Here is an 8,937-nt window from a genome sequence, read left to right as displayed (position 1 = left end):
CCTTCAAGGACCAGATGTGCAGTGTAACGTTGACCGGCTTCAGCATAAATAAACCAGCTAATAAACAACAGAACAAAGAACATGGTATCTGGAAATGTTCCAGCGACAGACTCGCCCGGACCCAATGACCGTTTAACGCATAAATTGATAATTCGATAAACAGAAAGCAACAGATTAAGAGCTCCATGTCCCGCAGAAGGATGGCAGATCTACACTCGTGACATGGGCATGACCTTAGGACACCTGCCCTTTTCCTCCTGCATTGCAAAAAAGGGACGCATCCTTTTACTACTTTCCAGAAAAAAAGTAGTAAAACGTTTATAAGACAAGTTTGTACAATATGTACTTGTAGTTTATGCATCTTTTCTGCAAAGATATTTAACAAGTGATTTGTTTTAACATTTACATCATGTTGACAACTTAATATGTGCTGCACTTAGAATAGAATATTCTTTAACTAGAGGGTTAATAAAGAAAAAGTAACTTGAATCATGTTGTAGTTACATTTTCAAGTTGGCTAGTTAAAAATCTTAAAAAATCGAAAATCGGTCAAACATTCTAGAAAAATCGAGATTTAAATTTTTGGCAAAAATTACACCTGCTTGCACCTGCTACCTTTTTATGCTCACGCTGTAATCAGCGGCAGCTGGATGCAATCATCGCATGCCAATGTCCATTGGCTCGATTAGTTTACACTCAAAGTAGATTGGTCTCTCGAAGCGAGATCCCAATTCTTCGGTCACGACGTGACGACTCCGTTCCCTCCTTCAGGGAATGAGGGTCACATACGTAACCGAGACTATTTAATCAATTCACCCAAGACTTAACATTAAGAGTTAAAAGTTAATGAATAAGAATAATAATAATGTAACTACACTAGTTCATTTATAATATAATAAAGCTTGGTCGATATGTGTTAGAATATACATTGCAGATTCAAGCTCAAATAAATCTTCATCCTGAACGACTGTCAATGAAAACATGACTCTCCATGCAAATAACTCCTTTCTTTGATTTTTCAGTATTGACAGCATCATTAGCTTTACAAATGCATGAACAAGCAAACACGAGTGTGTTTGTGTGTGTTTGCCATAGTTACGACTGCAGTAAAAACTCCACTGGTTAATAAAACATCATCTGATCTGCTAAACAGCATTACATAAACCCAGAGCTCATTTGTCTGCTTTACATAATATGAATGAACTAAACAAATAAAGAGGAGAGTTCAGTCAGGAAAACTCCTGTCACCATTTACTCATCCTCTGGACAAAGAAGCATTATTAAATTATCAATACAGAATCATAATATTAAAGAACAATAGTAGTAGTCCATATAACTCATGCACTATATTCCAGATCATCTGAACCCAGTAGGACAGACAGACATTTCAACGGTCTTATGGCTGAAAAGATCTTAAATTGCATTCATATTCACTTATATTCAGAGTTGTCCAGGAGTAGTTTCGTGTCCCATCTGTATTTTCACGTGCTGGAAGAGGCTAGTAGAACAGCGACCGTGGCACACAGGACTATAAGTCAGGTAAGTAGCACATAAGAGATCTATAGCTTCAGATGGTGTATATACCTGTATATATATATTGAGAGATCATAGTGAATAATCAAATAAATGTGGAGGAAAAACTAGTCTCTACAATTGGTACTAAAGAAATGAATGGAAATGTTTGTAGATTTTCTGTGTCTCCGTAGTAATGCTGATAATGTGACTGAAATCAAAGCAGAACATACAGTTTTGTTTGTGAGTGTTTAGTTTATTTCACACGATTATCAAGCACATTTAGTAGTGTTTAGCTAGTTAGAGTAGAAACTACATCAGCTGTTTTATTACCAAAGTTTGCAAGAAAGGAGTAGAAGTGAATGTTCTGGTGGACAGGGGCGCCTGCAGGATTTCAGCAGAGGGTACACACAGAGATGCTTTTTTATTTACAAAAAGCAACGGAATGGTCAAAGACATCCATCGCATGTTCACATAGGAAAACAACTGAAAAACAGTGCGGTTGGACACAAAAACGGATTAGGTGTGAATGGCCTCTTATTCACAGGACTCAGCTGAATTTGGTTAAAGTTAACTTTCAAAATGTAGTCTTTTGTTTCAGTTGTTTGTAGTTGATTGTCCACTTCATCCAGCACAGTTTGGTCGCTGTGTTCTTGTTTGTTTTTTTAATACACGAGTTTCACAATTTGAGTTGAATTACTGAAATAAATGAACTTTTCAACGACATTCTAATTTATTGAGATGCACCTGTATATACAAAAAGCAACGGAATGGTCAAAGACATCCATCGCATGTTCACATAGGAAAACAACTGAAAAACAGTGCGGTTGGACACAAAAACGGATTAGGTGTGAATGGCCTCTTATTCACAGGACTCAGCTGAATTTGGTTAAAGTTAACTTTCAAAATGTAGTCTTTTGTTTCAGTTGTTTGTAGTTGATTGTCCACTTCATCCAGCACAGTTTGGTCGCTGTGTTCTTGTTTGTTTTACTGACTGAGAAACCGCTTCAGGTGATTTAACATAGGCGGTGAACCACCTCCAGGTAAAAGTAGCCTAATCTTAGTGTAATCTATTAACTACGCACAACATAAACCCCTACTTTTTAGAGTGTCATGTCATAAAATATTTAATACGACTACATTTATATTTAACGTGATCACAGTTTAATAAAAACATTGCAAGGTACTAATTATTTCATTATTTTGTTTAAATTCCACGGTTATTCAAACAGCGAGTAAATGATATACCGAAAGCTAGCAAAGAATTTACATTGTCACATTATCACTAGTCTAGCATGAGTTTAAGCACTCTCAAACAGCTCACATTATTATCACTGAAGCTGCCTACACTGTGAAATGAATCTCTTACTTACATACATTGTACATCTGCACTTTGTTGTTTATGATGAGAAAATTCAGGAGAGAATTCAATCAATTCAGCATTCAGTCAGCGAGCGCGCGCACTGAACAAAACTCCAGCTTTTCAGCAGTGACTCATCTGAACGCTTCTGATTGGTCATTGCATTCATAAACTCAACAGAATCGTGTGTGATTGCTTATAATGCGCAACACTGTAGAACGCGTAAAAAGAAATATGATGCGATATGCTCAGATAATGTCGCAATCAACACTTTTCATTTCATTTTCACTTTATTCACGACATTGTCTGTAACAAATAATAGTTTAAAAGTCTAATTCTGTATAATGTCAAAAAACAACCCACTAAGACTGATGTGCTCATTCATTTCCATCCATCCGTTCTCCAAACCGCCTGTCCTCTGTAGGGTCAAATTTGTTCTTAAATTATACTTTCTTATATCAGGATTTGTTATTGTTCTGTGACACAAATTGATTGAGTTTTCAGTCAGTTCATCGAGTAATATAACTCTTAAATGGAGTCCTTCATAAGAAAAATTACATATATATACATGTATAATATATACATTTGATTAATCCATTTAATAGAAACTATTTTTCTTCCTTAAGTAAAATGTCCTTGTAATATCTAGGGTTTCGTTTATGTACCATAATATTTTAACTGTAAATTATTGCACTTTACCTAACTATGTGTTTATTTGCCAAAGGAATATAACTATAATTGTTCGATTAATAACAGTCGTTATTATCATTATTGTAAAAGTATTAATATATTATAAATTATCAACATACTTCATAATTGATTGATTGATTTTTTATTTATTTTAAAAGCCTCTCAGTTCCAGTGTCAATAGGTGTGTCGGGAAACACTGACCGCTGCTGGACATATGGAGGAGCAGCAGGTGAAAATACAGATTAGACTCCTGAACAACTCTGAATATAAGTGAATATGAATGAAATTTAAGAACGTTTCAGTCATAAGAGCGTTGAAATGTCTGTCTGTCCTACTAGGTTCAGATGATCTGGAATATAGTGCATGAGTTATATGGACTGCTGCTATTATTCTTTAATATTATGATTCTGTATTGATAATTTAATAATGCTTCTTTGGCCAGAGGATGAGTAAATGCTGACAGGAGTTTTCCTGACTGAACTCTCCTCTTTATTTGTTTAGTTCATTCATATTATGTAAAGCAGACAAATGAGCTCTGGGTTTATGTAATGCTGTTTAGCAGATCAGATGATGTTTTATTAACCAGTGGAGTTTTTACTGCAGTCGTAACTATGGCAAACACACACAAACACACTCGTGTTTGCATGTTCATGCATTTGTTAAGCTAATGATGCTGTCAATACTGAAAAATCAAAGAAAGGAGTTATTTGCATGGAGAGTCATGTTTTCATTGACAGTCGTTCAGGATGAAGATTCATTTGAGCTTGGATCTGCAATATATTTTCTAACACATATCGACCAAGCTTTATTATATTTATATTATAAATTAACTAGTGTAGTTACATTTTATAAGTAGTAGTAGTAGTAGTAGTGGTATTTCCTCTTAACTCTTAATGTTTAGTCTTTGATCAATCAATGAAGTCCTTCAATACAGTGCAAGAGTGTAGTTTTATTAATGCCTTTAATTTGACATTTTGCATATACTAATAAAACTGATATCAGTGCAAAGTAATCATAAAGCAGTTCATAAGAATTTGTCATTGTTTTTCCAAACTTGATTGATTGATTGATTGATTGATTAAGTTTATTTCAAGCAAAAACAAAAAACAAAAACAAAAATTATATATATATATATTAATACACATACATAGGACAATAGAACAGTTTATCTCACATATACAGTATATGTACCTGTACATATACCTTACACATAATAACTACACACACACAGATATGTACATATATATACACACATATCCACACACATATTTACACATATAATACTTGCTCGAAAGGGAGTGGAAAGAAGTAGAATTTATTTGCTCCCACCCCCAATTCATTCCCATATATTACACCATATGGTTGCTGCCATTGTCTGTTACTAATAATTTGTGATAGTATAATATTTATATACAAATACCCAATTGCAATAGGACCATCTCAATAATCACAATAATACAATATAATAATCCTCATTATCATAAACATTCTAATATGTCCCGGTATTTATAATAATTATGTTATATATAAAATATAACTATATCCTATTATATTGTTAAATCACAGTTTTATAATAACAATAGAAATAACAATAATAATAATAATAATAATGACAATGATAGTAATAATAATCTCTACTACCATCACAATAACAATACATCAATACCAGTACTATGACTAAATTAATAGTGCAATTTTGTTGTAAATTACAATATCGTGGTCATGTATTTATCTGCTCATGTCATTATCATTATTATTATTTGCTCAACTATGTAATCGTATCCCATTCTGTTGTAATTCTATCACCATTTCTAGTATCAATATTAATAGTAAGAACAATTATGATCATCCCTACTACCATTTTTATACAATAACCATCACCCCATAATCACAATCCTGAGAACACCAAGCTCCCTCCCTCAGCCTTGTATTTTGTCAACACCATTTCTTTGTATCTTGATTTAAATAGGTAAATATTTGGGCATTGCTTGAGCTGTGTTCCCAAACCATTCCAAAGTTTGACACCACACACAGACACACACAAACTTTTCCTGGTGGTTCTCACCACCTGGACTTTAAGCTTCCCACATCCCCTCAGATTATATCCCCCCTCTCTTCCTGTAAAGAACTTTTGAATATTGCCCGGTAGTTCATTTTTGTTGGCTTTATACAAGAGTTGTGCAGTATAAAAATCAACTAAATCAAAAAGTTTTAATAGTCTGGATTGCAGAAATAATATATTTGTGTGATCAAAATATCCCACCTTATGTATGATTCTAACTGCACATTTTTGAAGTATGAAGATGGGCTGTAGTGAACTTTTATAGTTATTGCCCCAAAATTCTATACAAGTTAAGTAGGGCAAAACTAATGAACAATACAATATATACAGGTATAATGCATTATATTCCAGGACATAACATATTTAACTTTATTAATTACAGAGCTACTTTTGGGATACTTTACCTTGTATGTCTCTGATGTGTGGTTTCCAGCTTAATTTACTGTCAATAGTTATTCCTAAGAATTAAATTTCTGACACTTTTTCTATTGCAACACCATCTACATTTATTAATACTTCTGAGTTTTCTTTATAATTACCAAACATCATTACTTTAGTTTTATTTAAATTCAGAGATAATTTATCAATATCCATCCATGTTTTTAGTTTTACTAATTCTTTATTTACTATATTTATAAGTGTATTATAATTATTACTAGAATAGAATATATTAGTGTCATCAGTAAATAATGTCAGTTTCAATAAATTAGATACATGGAATATGTCATTTATATATAAATTAAATAACTTAGAACCCAATACTGATCCTTGAGGGACCCCACATGCAATGCCAGACACTGTGACGTAAACCCACCCAACTTCACAAACTGTTGTCTCTCAGTTAAATAACGTCTCGGTTACGTATGTAACCCTCGTTCCCTGAAGGAGGGAACGGAGACGTTACGTCAGTCGTGACTGACGAATTGGGATCTCGCCCGAGAGCCCAATCACCTTCGAGTGTTAACTAAACAAGCCAATGACAGTTGGCGTGCGTGTTTCACCACGCGCACCCCGCACCGCAGCGCGGGTATAAAAGGAGAGCGCGTGCAAACGCACATCAGTTTTTCGCTGAGGAGCCGAGACTACGTGCCCCGGCCGTACAGCGGTGGTACAGCAACTGTGGCGACGGAACGTAACGTCTCCGTTCCCTCCTTCAGGGAACGAGGGTTACATACGTAACCGAGACATTCCCTTTCAGTCAGTCACGTTCGACGTTACGTCAGTCGTGACTGACGAATTGGGATCCGTATGAAAAACGCCACTATTGTTGAACCCCTCCGGTGCCCTGCGAAGGCCGGCAAGTACCCCCACACCAGTTGGGGCGGAAGAAGGACAGGGCTTCGGCAGGAAACCACCGATATACCCGCAGTGGGGCAGCGAAGTGGAACACAGGGACCCAACCCCGGAGGCAGTGCGTCCCCGAGTGGGGTCTGAGTGCGCGGTGCGCCACTTACCTGGCTCCACGGCTGGGCAGGGGGCTCGTGAGGAGGCATGGCGTCCTCGAACCGGACCCTGCTGCCCACTGGCGAAGGGAGAGGGGGACGGGCGTGTGGAGACTGTGTCTCGTGCACTGCCATCCTCGCCCTCTTGGGACCCGGAGAAAAAGGAAACTGCTCTTTTTTTGAGGTTTTGGGTACCACTGACTGGGTAGCCAGTGGCGGAACAGAAGAAAACAGGAATAAAGGATTCTCCACCCGGCCCTCCTCCCTGCTCCACCACCTCCTGAAGAGCAGGATCCAAGGACTCCGGGTCGGGTGCTGCTGTGGCCGAGCTGGAGCGGAGGTGGAGGCCACAGGAGCACCCATGGGGTGGAGACAGCAGCAGACCGCCGGGGCAGGATGTGCCGAAACGCCTCCGTCTGCTTCTGTGCGGCGGAGAACTGTTGGGCAAAGCCCTCCACCGCTTCGCCGAATAGGCCGGCCTGGAAGATCGGGGAGTCCAGGAAGCGATGCTTGTCGGCTTCCCTCATATCCGCCAAAGTCAGCCATAGGTGGCGCACCTGCGACAACATGAGCAATAGTCCAGGCAAGGTGCAAACATAGTCCGAATGGCAAGACGAAAGGATAATACAAAACACACAGGCAAGAATTTGAACACGGGAAAGCAGGCAGGGCAAAACTATGACTTGGAACTAAGAACTAGAAATGGCTCCGTAGAGTAGCTATCACTATGAGTGATAAATGCTATACAATACTCGGCAGTGATATAGAGGACGTCCATGGCTTATACAGCATGTTTCATTGGATGCAGCTGTGTGTGTGTAATTGGTAGCAGGTGAGCTTGTGATTAGTGCAATGGAGCATGGGAAATGTAGTACAGGGTGATGTGTAACAGTCTGTGTGGTGTGAGAGTCAATATAATGGGAGGGCGACCTCTGGTGGCAAGCAGACGGAAGTTAATGGACAGGATTCATGACAATATGATTTATATCTGTTTTCACATTCTTTTGTCCTTAATTTAATAAATTGTCTATATAGAGTATTTTTCTTTTTTCAAGCATTTTGTAAACTCTTAGTTAACCATGGACATTTTATACATTTATTATTGTAGTTGATTCGACGAATGGGACAGTTTTTGTTATATAATGTGCTAAATATTTCTAAAATACTGTTGTACGCTCTATCCACATCTTTCTCTCTGTATACAATGTTCCAGTCTTGTTCCATTAAGTCATAGTTGAGTGAATTAATTGCTTCTTCTGTCTTTATACGTTTATATATAGATTTTTGGGGAGTTTTGTTATTTTTATAATTGTCATCATACAATGTGAAGACTGGCAGATGGTCACTTATGTCAAAGTTTTTATTTATTTACTATTGTGTCTTAATTTTATTAATATTTTTTTAATATATAAGTTGTATGTCAAATGTCATTACGTTGAGAACCTACTGTTTCATAAATAAAAACAGCGACTCCGGTGGGACTCGAACCTCATCACCACCACCATAAATAGAGCACACACACCATCTGAAGCTACAGATCTCTTACATGCTCCTTACCTGCCTTATAGTCCTGTGTGCCACAGTTGCTGTTCTACTAGCTTCTTCCAAGTCAATTTTCAGTCAGCAACAAACCTGCAAGTACTAGTGGTGGCGAGATGAAGCTTCATGAAGCTGTGAGGCTTTCCAGCCAGATGTGGTTCATTTCTCGAGGCTTCGAATGCATGCTAGGGACACCTGCTGGTCGATCCAGATACAGTGCAGGAAAACACTGTCAAGAGTGTGACAGCGCCAAAATGTGTGCTTCAAAAAGGCTTAATACATTAACATACACACACACACACACACGCACACACTTAGGACTTAGACTTAGG

The sequence above is a fragment of the Sinocyclocheilus rhinocerous genome, unplaced genomic scaffold (assembly GCF_001515625.1).
Source record: "Sinocyclocheilus rhinocerous isolate Xijiao unplaced genomic scaffold, SAMN03320098_v1.1 scaffold5638, whole genome shotgun sequence".
Taxonomy (NCBI): domain Eukaryota; kingdom Metazoa; phylum Chordata; class Actinopteri; order Cypriniformes; family Cyprinidae; genus Sinocyclocheilus; species Sinocyclocheilus rhinocerous.
Note: the sequence above shows the minus strand (reverse complement) of the source record.